Source organism: Oncorhynchus mykiss, chromosome 23 (genome assembly GCF_057628025.1).
Source record: "Oncorhynchus mykiss isolate SJ-2025 chromosome 23, ASM5762802v1, whole genome shotgun sequence".
NCBI lineage: Eukaryota > Metazoa > Chordata > Actinopteri > Salmoniformes > Salmonidae > Oncorhynchus > Oncorhynchus mykiss.
In genome coordinates, this window is record NC_143044.1 from 44994917 (window position 1) to 45016427 (window position 21511).

At 39.4% G+C, this 21511-nt stretch overlaps 1 protein-coding gene across 1 annotated transcript in view; it reads right to left on the reverse strand.

Moving 5' to 3' along the window:
- The window catches only part of LOC110502978 (delta-type opioid receptor), a 40628-nt gene that overhangs the window by 18036 nt on the left and 1081 nt on the right, over positions 1 to 21511 (reverse strand). The gene's annotated exons all lie outside the window — the stretch shown is intronic.

The following is a 21511-nucleotide window of genomic DNA, read 5'->3' on the forward strand; positions in this document are numbered from 1 at the left end:
GAATATGTGGACAACTACATAGGATATGTATATGAATATGTGGACAACTACATAGGATATGTATATGAATATGTGGACAACTACATTGGATATGTATATGAATATGTGGACAACTATATAGGATATGAATATGTGGACAACTACATAGGATATGTATATGTGGACAACTACATAGGATATGTATATGTGGACAACTACATAGGATATGAATATGTGGACAACTACATAGGATATGTATAGGAATATGTGGACAACTACATAGGATATGTATATGAATATGTGGACAACTACATAGGATATGAATATGTGGACAACTACATAGGATATGTATATGAATATGTGGACAACTACATAGGATATGTATATGAATATGTGGACAACTACATAGGATATGTATATGAATATGTGGACAACTACATAGGATATGTATATGTGGACAACTACATAGGATATGTATATGTGGACAACTACATAGGATATGAATATGCGGACAACTACATAGGATATGTATATGAATATGTGGACAACTACATAGGATATGTATAGGAATATGTGGACAACTACATAGGATATGTATATGAATATGTGGACAACTACATAGGATATGTATATGAATATGTGGACAACTACATAGGATATGAATATGTGGACAACTACATAGGATATGTATATGAATATGTGGACAACTACATAGGATATGTATATGAATATGTGGACAACTACATAGGATATGAATATGTGGACAACTACATAGGATATGAATATGAATATGTGGACAACTACATAGGATATGTATATGAATATGTGGACAACTACATAGGATATGTATATGAATATGTGGACAACTACATAGGATATGAATATGAATATGTGGACAACTACATAGGATATGTATATGAATATGTGGACAACTACATAGGATATGAATATGTGGAACACTACATAGGATATGAATATGTGGACAACTACATAGGATATGTATATGTGGACAACTACATAGGATATGTATATGTGGACAACTACATAGGATATGAATATGTGGACAACTACATAGGATATGAATATGTGGACAACTACATAGGATATGTATATGTGGACAACTACATAGGATATGAATATGTGGACAACTACATAGGATATGAATATGTGGACAACTACATAGGATATGTATATGTGGACAACTACATAGGATATGTATATGTGGACAACTACATAGGATATGAATATGTGGACAACTACATAGGATATGAATATGTGGACAACTACATAGGATATGTATATGTGGACAACTACATAGGATATGTATATGTGGACAACTACATAGGATATGAATATGTGGACAACTACATAGGATATGTATATGAATATGTGGACAACTACATAGGATATGTATATGAATATGTGGACAACTACATAGGATATGTATATGAATATGTGGACAACTACATAGGATATGTATATGAATATGTGGACAACTACATAGGATATGTATATGAATATGTGGACAACTACATAGGATATGAATATGTGGACAACTACATAGGATAGGTATATGTGGACAACTACATAGGATATGTATATGTGGACAACTACATAGGATATGAATATGTGGACAACCACATAGGATATGTATAGGAATATGTGGACAACTACATAGGATATGTATATGAATATGTGGACAACTACATAGGATATGTATATGAATATGTGGACAACTACATAGGATATGTATATGTGGACAACTACATAGGATATGTATATGTGGACAACTACATAGGATATGAATATGTGGACAACTACATAGGATATGTATATGAATATGTGGACAACTACATAGGATATGTATAGGAATATGTGGACAACTACATAGGATATGTATATGAATATGTGGACAACTACATAGGATATGTATATGAATATGTGGACAACTACATAGGATATGAATATGTGGACAACTACATAGGATATGTATATGAATATGTGGACAACTACATAGGATATGTATATGAATATGTGGACAACTACATAGGATATGTATATGTGGACAACTACATAGGATATGAATATGTGGACAACTACATAGGATATGTATATGTGGACAACTACATAGGATATGAATATGTGGACAACTACATAGGATATGTATATGTGGACAACTACATAGGATATGTATATGTGGACAACTACATAGGATATGAATATGTGGACAACTACATAGGATATGTATATGAATATGTGTACAACTACATAGGATATGTATATGAATATGTGGACAACTACATAGGATATGTATATGAATATGTGGACAACTACATAGGATATGTATATGAATATGTGGACAACTACATTGGATATGTATATGAATATGTGGACAACTATATAGGATATGAATATGTGGACAACTACATAGGATATGTATATGTGGACAACTACATAGGATATGTATATGTGGACAACTACATAGGATATGAATATGTGGACAACTACATAGGATATGTATAGGAATATGTGGACAACTACATAGGATATGTATATGAATATGTGGACAACTACATAGGATATGAATATGTGGACAACTACATAGGATATGTATATGAATATGTGGACAACTACATAGGATATGTATATGAATATGTGGACAACTACATAGGATATGTATATGAATATGTGGACAACTACATAGGATATGTATATGTGGACAACTACATAGGATATGTATATGTGGACAACTACATAGGATATGAATATGCGGACAACTACATAGGATATGTATATGAATATGTGGACAACTACATAGGATATGTATAGGAATATGTGGACAACTACATAGGATATGTATATGAATATGTGGACAACTACATAGGATATGTATATGAATATGTGGACAACTACATAGGATATGAATATGTGGACAACTACATAGGATATGTATATGAATATGTGGACAACTACATAGGATATGTATATGAATATGTGGACAACTACATAGGATATGAATATGTGGACAACTACATAGGATATGAATATGAATATGTGGACAACTACATAGGATATGTATATGAATATGTGGACAACTACATAGGATATGTATATGAATATGTGGACAACTACATAGGATATGAATATGAATATGTGGACAACTACATAGGATATGTATATGAATATGTGGACAACTACATAGGATATGAATATGTGGAACACTACATAGGATATGAATATGTGGACAACTACATAGGATATGTATATGTGGACAACTACATAGGATATGTATATGTGGACAACTACATAGGATATGAATATGTGGACAACTACATAGGATATGAATATGTGGACAACTACATAGGATATGTATATGTGGACAACTACATAGGATATGAATATGTGGACAACTACATAGGATATGAATATGTGGACAACTACATAGGATATGTATATGTGGACAACTACATAGGATATGTATATGTGGACAACTACATAGGATATGAATATGTGGACAACTACATAGGATATGAATATGTGGACAACTACATAGGATATGTATATGTGGACAACTACATAGGATATGTATATGTGGACAACTACATAGGATATGAATATGTGGACAACTACATAGGATATGTATATGAATATGTGGACAACTACATAGGATATGTATATGAATATGTGGACAACTACATAGGATATGTATATGAATATGTGGACAACTACATAGGATATGTATATGAATATGTGGACAACTACATAGGATATGTATATGAATATGTGGACAACTACATAGGATATGAATATGTGGACAACTACATAGGATAGGTATATGTGGACAACTACATAGGATATGTATATGTGGACAACTACATAGGATATGAATATGTGGACAACCACATAGGATATGTATAGGAATATGTGGACAACTACATAGGATATGTATATGAATATGTGGACAACTACATAGGATATGTATATGAATATGTGGACAACTACATAGGATATGTATATGTGGACAACTACATAGGATATGTATATGTGGACAACTACATAGGATATGAATATGTGGACAACTACATAGGATATGTATATGAATATGTGGACAACTACATAGGATATGTATAGGAATATGTGGACAACTACATAGGATATGTATATGAATATGTGGACAACTACATAGGATATGTATATGAATATGTGGACAACTACATAGGATATGAATATGTGGACAACTACATAGGATATGTATATGAATATGTGGACAACTACATAGGATATGTATATGAATATGTGGACAACTACATAGGATATGTATATGTGGACAACTACATAGGATATGAATATGTGGACAACTACATAGGATATGTATATGTGGACAACTACATAGGATATGTATATGTGGACAACTACATAGGATATGTATATGTGGACAACTACATAGAATATGAATATGTGGACAACTACATAGGATATGAATATGTGGACAACTACATAGGATATGTATATGTGGACAACTACATAGGATATGTATATGTGGACAACTACATAGGATATGAATATGTGGACAACTACATAGGATATGAATATGTGGACAACTACATAGGATATGTATATGTGGACAACTACATAGGATATGTATATGTGGACAACTACATAGGATATGAATATGTGGACAACTACATAGGATATGTATATGAATATGTGTACAACTACATAGGATATGTATATGAATATGTGGACAACTACATAGGATATGTATATGAATATGTGGACAACTACATAGGATATGTATATGAATATGTGGACAACTACATAGGATATGTATATGAATATGTGGACAACTACATTGGATATGTATATGAATATGTGGACAACTACATAGGATATGAATATGTGGACAACTACATAGGATATGTATATGTGGACAACTACATAGGATATGTATATGTGGACAACTACATAGGATATGAATATGTGGACAACTACATAGGATATGTATAGGAATATGTGGACAACTACATAGGATATGTATATGAATATGTGGACAACTACATAGGATATGAATATGTGGACAACTACATAGGATATGTATATGAATATGTGGACAACTACATAGGATATGTATATGAATATGTGGACAACTACATAGGATATGTATATGAATATGTGGACAACTACATAGGATATGTATATGTGGACAACTACATAGGATATGTATATGTGGACAACTACATAGGATATTAATATGTGGACAACTACATAGGATATGTATATGAATATGTGGACAACTACATAGGATATGTATAGGAATATGTGGACAACTACATAGGATATGTATATGAATATGTGGACAACTACATAGGATATGTATATGAATATGTGGACAACTACATAGGATATGAATATGTGGACAACTACATAGGATATGTATATGAATATGTGGACAACTACATAGGATATGTATATGAATATGTGGACAACTACATAGGATATGAATATGTGGACAACTACATAGGATATGTATATGAATATGTGGACAACTACATAGGATATGTATATGAATATGTGGACAACTACATAGGATATGTATATGAATATGTGGACAACTACATAGGATATGAATATGAATATGTGGACAACTACATAGGATATGTATATGAATATGTGGACAACTACATAGGATATGAATATGTGGAACACTACATAGCATATGTATATGAATATGTGGACAACTCCATAGGATATGAATATGTGGACAACTACAAATACCTAGGTGTCTGGTTACACTGTAAACTCTCCTTCCAGACTCACATTAAGCATCTCCAATCCAAAATTAAATCTAGAAACAGCTTCCTATTTCGCAACAAAGCCTCCTTCATTCATGCTGCCAAACATACCCTAATTAAAACTGACTAGCCTACCAATCCTTGACTCCAGCGATGTCATTTACAAAATATCCTCCAACACTCTACTCAGCAAACTGGAAGTAGTCTATCACAGTGCCATCTGTTTTGTCACCAAAGCCCCATATACTACCCACCACTGCACCTGTATGCTCTCGTTGGCTGGCCCTCGCTTCATATTCGTCACCAAACCCACTGACTCCAGGTAATCTATAAGTCTTTGCTAGGTAAAGCCCCGCCTTATCTCAGCTCACTGGTCACCATAGCAACACCCACCCGTAGCATGCGCTCCAGCAGGTATATTTCACTTGTCACCCACAAAGCCAACACTTACTTTGGCCACCTTTCCTTCCAGTTCTCTGCTGCCAATGACTGGAACGAATTGCAAAAATATCTAAAGCTAGAGTCTTATATCTCCCGCTCTAACTTTAAGCATCAGCTGTCAGAGCAGCTTACCGATCACTGTACCTGTACACAGCCAATCTGTAAATAGCACACCGAACTACCTCATCCACATATTGTTACTTACCCTCTGGCTCTTTTGCACCCCAGTATCTCTACTAGCACATCATCATCTGCACATCTATCACTCCAGTGTTAATGCTAAATTGTAATTATTTCGCCTCCATGGCCTATTTATTGCCTTACCTCCCTACTCTTCTACATTTGCACACACTGTACATAGATGTTTCTATTGTGTTATTGTACGTTTGTTTATGTGTAACTCTGTTGTGTTGTGGTTTTTGTCGTACTGCTTTGCTTTATCTTGGCCAGGTTGCAGTTGTAAATGAGAACTTAAATAAATAAAAGAAAAAGAAATAGCCTAATAGTTTATCAACATTTTAAGCTAAATGTTCTGATCTGTTGCGTCAGCCACATTGCGTCAACAAGTTTGATGCAAGTGGTTGTATTAATTTGGGATCTATTGCATCCCACAACTGTCTCAGACTATGTTTGGAATATTTATTTCTCACACAGAATAGGTAAACGTTTGTACATTCGTGGCCAAAAGTTTTTAGAAAGACACAAATATGAATTTTCACAAAGTCTGCTGCCTCAGTTTGTATGATGGAAATTTGAATATACTCCAGGATGTTATGAAGAGTGATCAGATGAATTGCAATTAATTGCAAAGTCCCTCTTTGCCATGCAAATGAACTGAATCCCCCAAAAACATGTCCACTGCATTTCAGCTCTGCCACAAAAGGACCAGCTGACATCATGTCAGTGATTCTCTCGTTAAGACAGGTGTGAGTGTTGACAAGGACAAGGCTGGAGATCCCTCTGTTATGCTGATTGAGTTCGAATAACAGACTGGAAGCTTCAAAAGGAGGGTGGTGCTTGGAATCATTGTTCTTCCTCTGTCAACCATGGTTACCTGCAAGGAAACACGTGCTGTCATCATTGCTTTGCACAAAAAGGGCTTCACGGGCAAGGATATTGCTGCCAGTAAGATTGCACCTAAATCAACCATTTATCAGATCATCAAGAACTTTAAGAAGAGCGGTTCAATTGTTGAGAAGAAGGCTTCAGGGTGCCCATGAAAGTCCAGCAAGCGGCAGGACTGTCTCCTAAAGTTTATTCAGCTGCGGGATCAGGGCACCGCCAGTACAGAGCTTGCTCAGGGATGGCAGCAGGCAGGTGTGAGTGCATCTGCACACACAGTGAGACGAAGACTTTTGGAGGATGGCCTGGTGTCAAGAAGGGCAGCAAAGAAGCCACTTCTCTCCAGGAAAAACATCAGAGACAGACTGATATTCTGCAAAAGGTACAGGAATTGGAATGCTGAGGACTGGGGTAAAGTCATTTTCTCTGACGAATCCCCTTTCTGATTGTTTGGGGCATCCGGACAAAAGGTTGTCAGGAGAAGACAAGGTGAGCGCTACTATCAGTTCTGTGTCATGCCAACAGTAAAGCATCCTGAGACCATTCATGTGTGGGGTTGCTTCTCAGCCAAGGGAGTGGGCTTACTCACAATTTTGCCTAAGAACACAGCCACGAATAAAGAATGGTACCAACACATCCTCCAAGAGCAACTTCCCCCTTAACCATCAAGGAACAGTTTGGTGACGAACAATGCCTTTTCCAGCATGATGGAGCACCTTGCCATAAGGCAAAAGTGATAACTAAGTGGCTCTGGGAACAAAACATTGATATTTGGGTCCATGGCCAGGAAACTCCCCAGACCTTAATCCCATTGAGAACTTGTGGTCAATCCTCAAGAGGCGGGTGGACAAACAAAAACTCACAAATTCTGACAAACTCCAAGCATTGATTATGCAAGAATGGGCTGCCATCAGTCAAAATGTGGCCCAGAAGTTAATTGACAGCATGCCAGGGCGGATTGCGGAGGTCTTGAAAAACAAGGGTCAACAATGCAAATATTGACTCTTTGCATGAACTTCATGTAATTGTCAATAAAAGCCTTCGACACTTATGAAATGCTTATAATTATACTTCAGTATTCCATAGTAACATCTGACAAAAATATCTTAAGACACTGAAGTAGCAAACTTTGTGGAAATTAATATTTGTGTCCTCAACTTTTGGCCATGACTGTACTTGTACTATGGAGGATAGTAGATTGACATAGGCTAGTGCTTCTGCTGTTTGTTAGGCCACCGCATCTTGTTGGTTGATGAAAAGTAAATGTGGACAGGTCTTCCAATAACTTCAATATGCATCTCGGGATCGGATAAGGGCGCGCGCAGTTGCGTCCCAGATGTGTCTGTCTTCACTTGTAGCCTGTGAGAAATACCCAATCACGTGATGGAGAGCCATGTGAGTGAGAGGCGCGTAGGGCGCGCAGCACTAAGGTAGAAGAGCAGAACGCAGCAATCCGGTCCAAGGGCACAACCGCAACTGGCCGCAAAAGGCATGGATTTTTTGGGGTGCATTATGGCCACAAAGGGGATGCCGCCGTGATATTCGAGGAAATATCAAGTGCTTGTCAAATTGTGAATGAGAGACTGATAAAGTGTGTACAGCCTGCGCAAAAAACAAAGCTACCTCATGTCTTTCAAGCAACTCTTTTCAAATTGTCATTAGAGTCGCATCATGCAGCCTTACAATGTATTAAAGATCAAAACATATAGCCCAACGTCTGCAGAACAACTAAAGTTGCATTAATAACTCTAAATTAAGCATACCTACAGTGGGGCAAAAAAGTTTTTAGTCAGCCACCAATTGTGCAAGTTCTCCCACTTAAAAAGATGAGAGAGGCCTGTAATTTTCATCATAGGTACACTTAAACTATGACAGACAAAATGAGAAAAAAAATCCAGAAAATCACATTGTAGGATTTTTTATGAATTTATTTCTAAATTATGGTGGAAAATAAGTATTTGGTCAATAACAAAAGTTTATCTCAATACTTTGTTATATACCCTTTGTTGGCAATGACAGAGGTCAAACGTTTTCTGTAAGTCTTCACAAGGTTTTCACACACTGTTGCTGGTATTTTGGCCCATTCCTCCATGCAGATCTCCTCTAGAGCAGTGATGTTTTGGGGCTGCTGCTGGGCAACACGGACTTTCAACTCCCTCCAAAGATTTTCTATGGGGTTGAGATCTGGAGACTGGCTAGGCCACTACAGGACCTTGAAATGCTTCTTACGAAGCCACTCCTTCATTGCCCGGGCGGTGTGTTTGGGATCATTGTCATGCTGAAAGACCCAGCCACGTTTCATCTTCAATGCCCTTGCTGACGGAAGGAGGTATTCACTCAAAATCTCACGATACATGGCCCCATTCATTCTTTCCTTTACACGGATCAGTCGTCCTGGTCCCTTTGCAGAAAAACACAGTAGGTATGGTGTTCTTTGGATGCAACTCAGCATTCTTTGTCCTCCAAACACAACGAGTTGAGTTTTTACCAAAAAGTTATATTTTGGTTTCATCTGACCATATGACATTTTCCCAATCTTCTTCTGGATCATCCAAATGCTCTCTAGCAAACTTCCTGGACATGTACTGGCTTAAGCAGGGGGACACGTCTGGCACTGCATGATTTGAGTCCCTGGCGGCGTAGTGTGTAGATGATAGGCTTTCTTACTTTGGTCCCAGCTCTCTGCAGGTCATTCACTAGGTCCCCCCGTGTGGTTCTGGGATTTTTGCTCACCGTTCTTGTGATCATTTTTACCCCACGGGGTGAGATCTTGCATGGAGCCCCAGATCAAGGGAGATTGTCAGTGGTCTTGTACGTCTTCCATTTCCTAATAATTGCTCCCACAGTTGATTTCTTCAAACCAAGCTGCTTACCTATTGCAGATTCAGTCTTCCCAGCCTGGTGCAGGTCTACAATTTAGTTTCTGGTGTCCTTTGACAGCTCTTTGGTCTTGGCCATAGTGGAGTTTGGATTGTGACTGTTTGAGGTTGTAAACACGTGTCTTTTATACTGATAACAAGTTCAAACAGGTGCCATTAATACAGGTAACGAGTGGAGGACAGAGGATCCTCTTAAAGAAGAAGTTACAGGTCTGTGAGAGCCAGACATCTTGCTTGTTTATTTTCCAACATAATTTGCAAATAAATTCATAAAAAATCTTACAATGTGATTTTCTGGATTTTTTTTCTCATTTTGTCTGTCATAGTTGAAGTGTACCTATGATGAAAATTACAGGCCTCTCTCATCTTTTTAAGTGGGAGAACTTGCACAATTGGTGGCTGACTAAATACTTTTTTGCCCCACTGTATTTATTCGTTAACCGTTCAACACAGGACAGCTGCATGTGCGCAATCTCTCAAATCGTTTGGAGAAAATATTTATATTTTATTCAGCTATGTTCAATTGTATTCTTCATACTATAAAATAATGCCACGTAATTCTAAGGAAATCTTGCTGTTAAATGAACTTGTGTAGCCCCCAGCCATTTGGCATAGACCTAACTTAAGGGCAACTCAGAGTATGCTATTCTGTTCTTCTGAAATAGACTACGTTTTATTCATATCATGCTTCTTTAGACGTGTCTAAAATAAATAACGGATTTATTGTGAAGGTGTAGGCTATATTACATGGATTTATTATACTTTTTACAGTGTGGAAGCCAGGTAGCCAGCCAACAGTGTGGAAGCCATGAGATGCTAAATGTGTTTATGTTGATTAACAGTCAATTACCGTGAGACCGACAGTTATTTGTTGGACAATCACCAGCTGACAAAATTTTGTGAGCCCCACAGCCCTATCTGGACCTATGTATGAATCTTCCAGAGTGTACAAAAAGCCATGCCAACATGCTCTGCGGTTTTCATTATTCTCATATGTGACCTTGGATTTCATTATTCTCATATGTGACCTTGGGTGCTAACAGAAGGGAAGTTCAGAAGTATGATCAGTAATCAGTAATGGGCGACAGTGACAGCTATGGTTGGAGTTCACTTATTCATATTAAATGCTCTACTACGCTCATCCTGTCTCTCACACAAGAAATTTCACAGGAAAAGAGAAAATGATTGATGGTTATAACACAGCAGACTGGAAATCGTCCCTGTGCACAATCCTGTTAAATGAGCTTTTAGTGCCTTTTTTCAATAAGATATTTGTTCCTGGTTTTAGATGACAAGCCAATTACAAGTAGAGCGAATGTGCATCAAAAGCCTTTTTTTCTCTTAAGTTGGATGAATTTAACTGGTCCTTCCTCATTAAGGAAATTGTCCCCATAATCAGGGATTCCCAGATGAATCATCTCCCAATATTCTTTAGTCTGGCTCCATATTCTTTGAGGTGGAGAGTTATTCTTATGTATCAAAGGATTGATGAACCCTCTGATGCAGCATGGAGAGAGGATGGCAGTTGCACACCATCAAAAACAGATTCTTTCCACCTCTGGAAATGACTCTCTCTGCTGTGATTTGAGGTTAGTGATTATTGGTGAGTCAGGCCCTTAGAATTCAATAGCCATCAAACCTCTCTAACATCTGCTGGGGGACAAATTCATTTGATGCCAACACAACAACCTGTTCCCACAGACTTTGGCCGTAGTGTATTGGAGGAGAAGTCTCCTGCCCAACAGCTTTCATTTTTGTCGTTTAGCAGACACTCTTATCCAGAGCAACCAGGGTTAAGTGCCTTGCTCAAGGGCACAACATATTTTACATAGTCGACTCGGAGATTCAAACCAGCAACCTTTTAGTTACTGGCCCAATGCTCTTAACCGCTGGGCTACCTGCTGCCCAGCATAAAAGTGTGTAGCAGGGAGCAATGGCACAGGACTCCTCCTGCAACAGCGCTGTCTGCCTCTAGTCAGTGGAAACCAGTTCGCTATGAAAGAGGGAGCACAGCCATCACAGCATCGATTAAGATAGACAGCAGCTTAACACTAAAACACTTCAGTTGCCTCATAGTAACTGCCTCTGCAATTACTGAGTGTGATGGTCCGCTCAACTGGCAGACATGATCACACTGGTGGCAGTTACCTCCAATCAAATAGAGCAGATATCCCTGCGCAGCCAGCAGTTTTTTCTCATTATTCAGCAGATGATGTCTAGTGGAACGGATTTGCAAATACTTTTGGATATTCACCGCTGACACATGGCTCCAGGCATAAGCGACATAAGCTTATGTCGAGGTCCCAACTTACTGTTGATTGTTACAATAGCAGAATGCCCTAGGTGCATTTTCAAAATGTGGTTGTGCATCAGCAGTTTTTCTCTTGTTATGTCAGTCACTGACAGTCACTTAATTAGCATGTCAGCTAACAATTTTTAGATTGTTAAATGAGTCTAGCCAGCAATCTAAACGTGTAGTAATCATGGCCGAATTCCAACCAGGCACGCAGGGCAGGTGCCCTGACCTCCCGGGGGCCCCTATTGATTTTGATAGTTACTCTCACTCAGATATCATTAACATGGCATAATTTGTGGCAAAATGTGTATAATAGCAGAAAGCTTGCTTTATAACTGCTACATTTTCTCCACTCCCCATGGCAAAATGTGTCCAATTGCAGGAAATTAACTTTAAAACTTACATTTTATATCCACCGTCAAGAGGTGGGCCTCCAAAATGTTTTGACTGTGAGGTGGGGGGGTCCAGCAACCAAATCTTGCTTAGGGCCCCCAAAAGGCAAGGGCCGGCTCTGCAAATGGCCTTTGAGCATGGCATGTTGTAAGGCCTAATGCTCATGCATAGTGACAGTTGACATAGAGCAGACATAAACAAGCCTTTTCACAATAGCTCTGAACTCATCAGAGCCACACTAGTGAAATTGATGTTGTCCCCTAACCGGCTTTCACCCGGTTACTCAACCCTGCACGTTAGAGACTGCTGCTCTATATACATAGACATGGAATCACTGGTTACTTTAATAATGGTACACTAGTCACTTGAATAATGTTTAATGTTTACATACTACTTTACTCAGATCATATGTATATACTGTATTCTATTCTACTGTATTTTAGTCAATGCCACTCCAACATTGCTCATTCTTATATTTATATATTTCTTAATTAGATTATTTTACTTTTATATTTGTGTGTATTGTTGTGAATTGCTGGATACTACTGCACTGTTGGAGCTAGGAACACAAGCATTTCGCTACACCCACAATAACATCTGCTAAATATGTGTATGTGACCAATAAAATGTGATTTGATTTGAAAACATTTCGATAGTGTGGATATAGAGCAGTAACACACTATGGTATGGTGAGCCTGTTTACAAAACATTGGTTAGTTTTGATTATCTCTCAAAATGCAGTTCGATTTTAGGAAATGAATGGTAGTATAACCACAGAAACAGCGCAGCAGGGTAGCCTATAGCAATCAAGGCTTGTTGCTAAGGAACAACCGGAACATCGCCTCTTACTTTTTGTGATTACCTTCTCCCTATATCAAATCATACAGCCACAGATAGAACAATGAGCCAGATGTTTCACTAGAGTAGAAATCTGAAGCATCCGGTTGGCATTTCCACTTAACACCAAATATGGAAGCCCAGTGGCTGGCAGTGGGAGAAGATGGATCGAGATGGATTTTGGCCAACATTCTACACATTTTCTCATTAATGAAACATTGGATCTCAATACAGTTTTCTGTTCCCAAAACTAAAATATGTTACGAACAGACTGGAATAAGTTTAGTAGACTTTACTGTTTGCCAAAGTTTCTAAAAATTGTGTTGTTTAGAAGGAGTGCAAGGGCGAATTGAGTTATTGCACACGAATACTTCACAGAGTAGGCTTTCCCTAATGTAAATATGCAAATACATGCGAGAACGCGACAATAAGATCTCGCTAGCTCGTGCTTGGCTCTGTCCACCTCCTTGCTCGTTTTTTGCCCACTATGATTAATTTGCTCCCATTGGAAACAACAGGCTGTGGTCTATCTTGGGTTAGTTCAAAAAATATTTGATACAACCTTCCATTACATTCAGGCTGAGACAGTGTTTCTCCTAGATTGTTTCAGACGGGGTCCAAAGCCCCCCAAAATCAACATGGGCCTCTTTAAACTTTTGAATTGAAATCAATTTCCCTAATACCCATAGGACCCCACCTAAATAATGGAAACAATGTGGTGAGATCCTTTGGTACGAACCAAGTTCTGATGAATATTCAAATGTAGAGTGGGCAATTTAGACTCTGACATCTTTCTTTTTCCAGCGTTTTAAAACTGGAAAGCTTTGTCGAAGGGACAATACATTATTCAGTTGGAAATGTCAAATACATGTTCTCTCAAAAACCATCATCACAAAATCTACAGTTAATATAGGAGCCAAAGAAAACAGTAATGAGTCCAATTAAAAACAAAAAAAAATTCTGAAGTGTGACATTTTTTACGGCATCTCCTGAATTGTAATCCATTCAATGGCGGAGAAAACCAAGATAAGAACTATCTTAATTTGATCACCCTGCACAGCAGGGAACGCAAACTTGTATTGTGTTTGAGGTTTAAAAAGGCTTCTAAAATGTGTAACTTCCATTTGAAAATGTCAGACTGGATTTGCACTAACCCTTACAAAAATGCCCATTAATAAAAATTCACACAATAATTCACATTTCCTGTTGCTGTGAAAAACTGATCAAATTAAGATCACACATCTGTACTATATAATGAGTGGAGACTGACTCAATGTCAGTCATGCATTCATTGACAAAGCTACTACTATCAATCATATTGTGAAGACACATTTACTGTTCAGGAGCAGTCCTATTCTTGTCCTCATCTTACCTTGAGGAAAGACAATCCCTATGGGAGGGAGGCAATGGTGGAAATACAATTGTTCACCACAGCTGACCTTTCAAGAACAATATTGTTAATCTCCCTTAATAAAGATAGAAGGTAATTGAGCATAAGAAGATGGAGATTGCCCTGAATGCTTCATCCTGCCAACAGACATCAGGAGTTAATCATAAGGAGAGCCAATATATTGAGCCAAAAACAATGTGACATTAGCTGCCTGTTGGCGATCCATAGGTGGCTGAGTTTGCGTGGACGTCAATTCTATACAGTGAGGGAAAAAAGTATTTGATCCCCTGCTGATTTTGTATGTTTGCCCACTGACAAAGAAATGATCAGTCTATAATTTTAATGGTCGGTTTATTTGAACAGTGAGAGACAGAATAACAACAACAAAATCCAGAAAAACGCATGTCAAAAAATGTTATAAATTGATTTGCATTTTAATGAGGGAAATAGGTATTTGACCCCTCTGCAAAACATGACTTAGTACTTGGTGGCAAAACCCTTGTTGGCAATCACAGAGGTCAGACGTTTCTTGTAGTTGGCCACCAGGTTTGCACACATCTCAGGAGGAATTTTGTCCCACTCCTCTTTGTAGGTCATTAAGGTTTCGAGGCTGATGTTTGGCAACTCGAACCTTCAGCTCCCTCCACAAATTTTCTATGGGATTAAGGTCTGGAGACTGGCTAGGCCACTCCAGGACCTTAATGTGCTTCTTCTTGAGCCATTCCTTTGTTGCCTTGGCTGTGTGTTTTGGGTCATTGTCATGCTGGAATACCCATCCACGACCCATTTTCAATGCCCTGGCTGAGGGAAGGGGGTTTTCACCCAAGATTTGACGGTATATGGCCCCGTCCATCGTCCCTTTGATGCGGTGAAGTTGTCCTGTCCCCTTAGCAGAAAAATAACCCCAAAGCATAATGTTTCCACCTCCATGTTTGACGATGGGGATGGTGTTCTTGGGGTCCTAGGCAATATTCCTCCTCCTCCAAACACGGTGAGTTGAGTTGATGCCAAAGAGCTCCATTTTGGTCTCATCTGCCCACAACACATTCACCCAGTTGTCCTCTGAATCATTTAGATGTTCATTGGAAAACTTCAGACGGGCATGTATATGTGCTTTCTTGAGCAGGGGGACCTTGCGGGCGCTGCAGGATTTCAGTTCTTCACGGCGTAGTGTGTTACCAATTGTTTTCTTGGTGACTTTGGTCCCAGCTGCCTTGAGATCATTGACAAGATCCTCCCGTGTAGTTCTGGGCTGATTCCTCACCGTTCTCATGATCATTGCAACTCCACGAGGTGAGATCTTGCATGGAGCCCCAGGCTGAGGGAGATTGACAGTTCTTTTATGTTTCTTCCATTTGCGAATAATCGCACCAACTGTTGTCACCTTCTCACCAAGCTGCTTGGCGATGGTCTTGTAGCCCATTCCAGCCTTGTGTAGGTCTACAATCTTGTCCCTGACATCCTTGGAGAGCTCTTTGGTCTTGGCCATGGTGGAGAGTTTGCAATCTGATTGATTGATGGCTTCTGTGGACAGGTGTCTTTTATACAGGTAACACGCTGAGATTAGGAGCACTCCCTTTAAGAGTGTGCTCCTAATCTCAGCTCGTTACCTGTATAAAAGACACCTGGGAGCCAGAAATCTTTCTGATTGAGAGGGGGTCAAATACTTATTTCCCTCATTAAAATGCAAATTGATTTATAACATTTTTGACATGTGTTTTTCTGGATTTTTGTTGTTGTTGTTGTTGTCTCTCACTGTTCAAATAAACTTACCATTAAAATTATAGACTGATTATTTCTTTGTCAGTGGGCATACGTACAAAATCAGCAGGGGATCAAATACTTTTTTCCCTCACTGTACATGTTATTCACTTGAGTTTGAGAGGATGGAACTACTAGTATTAGCCTGTATTCTCTGCCCATTTACCTGATGCTGTTTGGCATAGAGTACTGTGTGGAGCCTATTCAAACAAATTTCTATCCCCATACGACATCCAGCACATGGACGTCTTTGAAGTGGCTTTATGAAACCAACTAACATCATGAAATGAGGAGATGAGATGTGTTATTACTGAAGGGTTGTTGAATGATCGATCAGGTAACACTTACAAAAAAAAAAATTGTATCCATTTGAAGTGGCTTTATGAAACCAATTAACATCATGAAATGAGGAGATGAGATGTGTTATTGCTGAAGGGTTGTTGAATGATCGATCAGGTAACACTTACAAAAAAAAAAATTGTATCCATTTGAAGTGGCTTTATGAAACCAACTAACATCATGAAATGAGGAGATGAGATGTGTTATTACTGAAGGGTTGTTGAATGGCCAATCAGGTAACACTTACAGAAAAAGTTATTTGGCATTTTGCTCAGAACCCTCCTTTAAAACTTCTTCAGGATTGATGGGTCCCCTGTGGGATGTTTGAGCTAACATAGACTAATACAATTAGCATGAGGTTGTAAGTAACAAGAAGATTTCCCAGGGCATAGACATAACTGATATTGGTAGAAAGCTTAAATTATTGTTAATCTAACTGCACTGTACAATTTACAGTAGCTATTACAGTGAACAAATACCATGCTATTGTTTGAGGAGAGTGCACATTTTTTAACATGAAAAGTTATAAATTTGGAACAAAAATACAACGGTTCATTGGATCAGTCTAAAACGTTGCACATGCACTGATGCCATCTAGTGGCCAAAATCTAAATTGCACCTGGGCTGGAATAATACACCTGGGCTGGAATATGGCCTTTCTCTTGCATTTCAAAGATGATGGTACAAAAAAATACAAAAAAACAGTTGGTTTTTTCTTTGTATTATATTTTACCAGATCTAATGTGATATATTCTCCTACATTCCTTTCACATTTCCACATACCTCAAAGTGTTTCCTTTCAAACGGTACCAAGAAAATGGATATCCTTGCTTCAGGGCCTGAGCAACAAGCAGTTAGATTTGGGTATGTCATTTTAGGTGAAAATTGATAAAAAGGGTGTGATCCTTAAAATAATTGGACCTGACGTATTAGGCATACATTGTAGCAACCTGTTGATAAGAGGACAATTAAATGATAAATCTTTAATTTTATTTGTGCATAGAGGGACATGTTAGCCTGAATTGATTTCCCTACCTCGTCATGTTTTGCACCCTTCAAAATGATGATAAAATACAAGCATTAGCCTGATAACAATAAACCACCGTTTTTGTTCATCAAGGAACATATGGCCATGAAGGGTACAGGACCCTTTTGAATGCATTGTTTGTGACCCAAAAATGTAAGTGTTAACAGCAATTCAGGGAATGGATCACACCTGGTGTTTTATTGTACTGCAAGAGGCTGACTGGGGGAAGGGATGGTCTGGTAGGCTGACTGGGGGAAGTGATGGTCTGGTAGACTGACTAGGGGAATGGATGGTCTGGTAGACTGACTAGGGGAATGGATGGTCTGGTAGACTGACTAGGGAAAGGGATGGTCTGGTAGGCTGACTGGGGGAAGGGATGGTCTGGTAGACTGACTAGGGGAATGGATGGTCTGGTAGACTGACTAGGGGAATGGATGGTCTGGTAGACTGACTAGGGGAAAGGGTGGTCTGGTAGACTGACTAGGGGAATGGATGGTCAGGTAGACTAACTAGGGGAATGGATGGTCTGGTAGCCTGATTGTGGGAAGGGATGATTTGGTAGGCTGACTGGGGGAAGGGATGGTCTGGTAGGCTGACTGGGGGAAGGGATGGTCTGGTAGACTGACTAGGGGAATGGATGGTCTGGTAGACTGACTAGGGGAATGGATGGTCTGGTAGCCTGAATGTGGGGAGGGATGGTCTGGTAGACTGACTAGGGGAATGGATGGTCTGGTAGACTGACTAGGGGAATGGATGGTCTGGTAGACTGACTAGGGGAAAGGGTGGTCTGGTAGACTGACTAGGGGAATGGATGGTCTGGTAGACTAACTAGGGGAATGGATGGTCTGGTAGCTTGAATGTGGGAAGGGATGATTTGGTAGGCTGACTGGGGGAAGGGATGGTCTGGTAGGCTGACTGGGGGAGGGATGATTTGGTAGACTGACTGGGGGAGGGATGATTTGGTAGACTAACTAGGGGAATGGATGGTCTGGTAGCCTGACTGTGGGGAGGGATGGTCTGGTAGGCTGACTGGGGGAGGGATGATTTGGTAGACTGACTGGGGGAGGGATGATTTGGTAGACTAACTAGGGGAATGGATGGTCTGGTAGCCTGAATGTGGGGAGGGATGATTTGGTAGACTAACTAGGGGAATGGATGGTCTGGTAGACTGAATGTGGGGAGGGATGATTTGGTAGACTAACTAGGGGAATGGATGGTCTGGTAGACTGACTGGGGGAGGGATGATTTGGTAGACTAACTAGGGGAATGGATGGTCTGGTAGCCTGAATGTGGGGAGGGATGATTTGGTAGACTGACTAGGGGAGGGATGATTTGGTAGACTAACTAGGGGAATGGATGTTCTGGTAGGCTGATTGGGGGAAGGGATGGTCTGGTAGGCTGACTGGGGGAGGGATGATTTGGTAGGCTGACTGGGGGAGGGATGATTTGGTAGACTGACTGGGGGAAGGGATGGTCAGAGAGAAAGCCTTGGTGTCTCCATGACAACAAAAAGCACTCTGCACTATTTTCCCTGCAGTTTCCTGCAGTTTTTCTGACAACTAGAATGGATTTTCCACGAGTGTGCAGATATCATTCTGTGGGTGACACTGATTGTCATTTGTTTGTGCTTGTGAGAGTTTCTGGATGAAAGAGCTGATCTAGTGGAAGATTGAGGGTGGGTTAGGTGTTGTTGTTAATGGAATGAACATTGTCCACTGTGTAGCTGTTTTTAACATATAAAGTTTCAAAAGGTCTTTGCAGTTACTAGAGCTATTAAGTTGGTACGCACTTAGGAAAGAATCCAAATTTGAGATAGGAATGACTAACTTGATTTTGTGTACATCATGCATTGACGTCAATGCAAGATTTTCACGAGTTATGCACAGCAATCTCAGGCTACATGTCTTTAAAAAAAAGTTTAATCATAATGCCAATCAGTTCACCACCACGGCGTTCATTGGGGTAAATGGAGGACTTTGTGAGTGGATTCTGAATTCCCCAAGGGAGTTGACTCTCTTGAGGTTGTGCTTAAAGTAGCTTACATGCCTCTGGGTCATAGTGAAGTGTGGCAATGTGGCACATGTTCAGTAGGGAACACCGTAATGAAACTTGTGCTGTGATTAATTAATATCTGTGTTCTTATTGGACAAGCTGAGGTAGTAGTTTGTCTGGATAAAACTGAACTCTACTCAGGAGTCTTAGACTACTGTATGTCATCAGCAGAGATCAGTAGGTTGTCATCTCCTCTTTTGATCAAAGACTAAAAGAAGCAGGCGAATGCTGATGGGCTACTAAGTCCACACCGGCTGAGGAAGACATTTCTGAGAAACAGCATTGATTTACTGCTGGCCTTGAGCATCTTTCAATGACAGTGTGGGATTGTGGCTGGTGACTGGAGATACTCAACTGTTTCAAAGCGTTAGGCTCTTAACACCTTTGGTATAATATGAAGGACATTAGTGAAGCTGTTTAATTAAAAACACATCTCTGGCAACAGCATGCTAAAAGATGCATGAGCTCCCTTCAATCAACCCACCTGTGACTAAAATATTTTATGTCTGTATAGAAAATGGTGTGACGCATGCTGGGACCGGTAACAAAGTAACATGTGTAACCGATGTCAAATGGCTAGCTAGTTAGCGGTGATGCGGGCTAATAGCGTTTCAATCGGTGTCGTCACTCGCTCTGAGGCCTTGAAGTAGTTGTTCCCCTTGCTCTGCAAGGGCCACAGCTTTTGTGGTGCGATGGGTAACGATGCTTCGAGGGGTGGCTGTTGTTGATGTGTGCAGAGGGTCCAGGTTCGAGCCAAGGGTGGGACGAGGAGAGGGACGGAAGCTATACTGTTACACATGTACACATGTCAATCAGAAAGCTATCAGCAGTCTTGTAGCCAATCCATCCTCTCAATGTCTCCATGCAGGCCAGACTGCTGCTCAGTCTCACAAGGGCATATCAAGGGCTACACATACAATACATTTCTAATGAGCCTTTATCCTAGTGAATCATTTTTCATTGAAAGGGTATAGGCCATACTACTATTGACATATAGCCAGGTTCAGTGTAATAATAGTGCAATTACACATTGTTATATTGTACCTGTTAAGCCTGTAATTACTGTATTTTCCTTTAATATTATTGCAAAATACAAGGCCTTGTCATTTTTCTGGCCAATTTGACATGCATTTTGGAATGCATATGCTCCTTAAAATATCTCTATATATGTTATCAAAGTAAAGTGTTTATGACAGTTAAATACCAATAATTACAAATAATGTTAAACTCCTATGTGGCCAATTGTTTCTACTGTGCCACAAC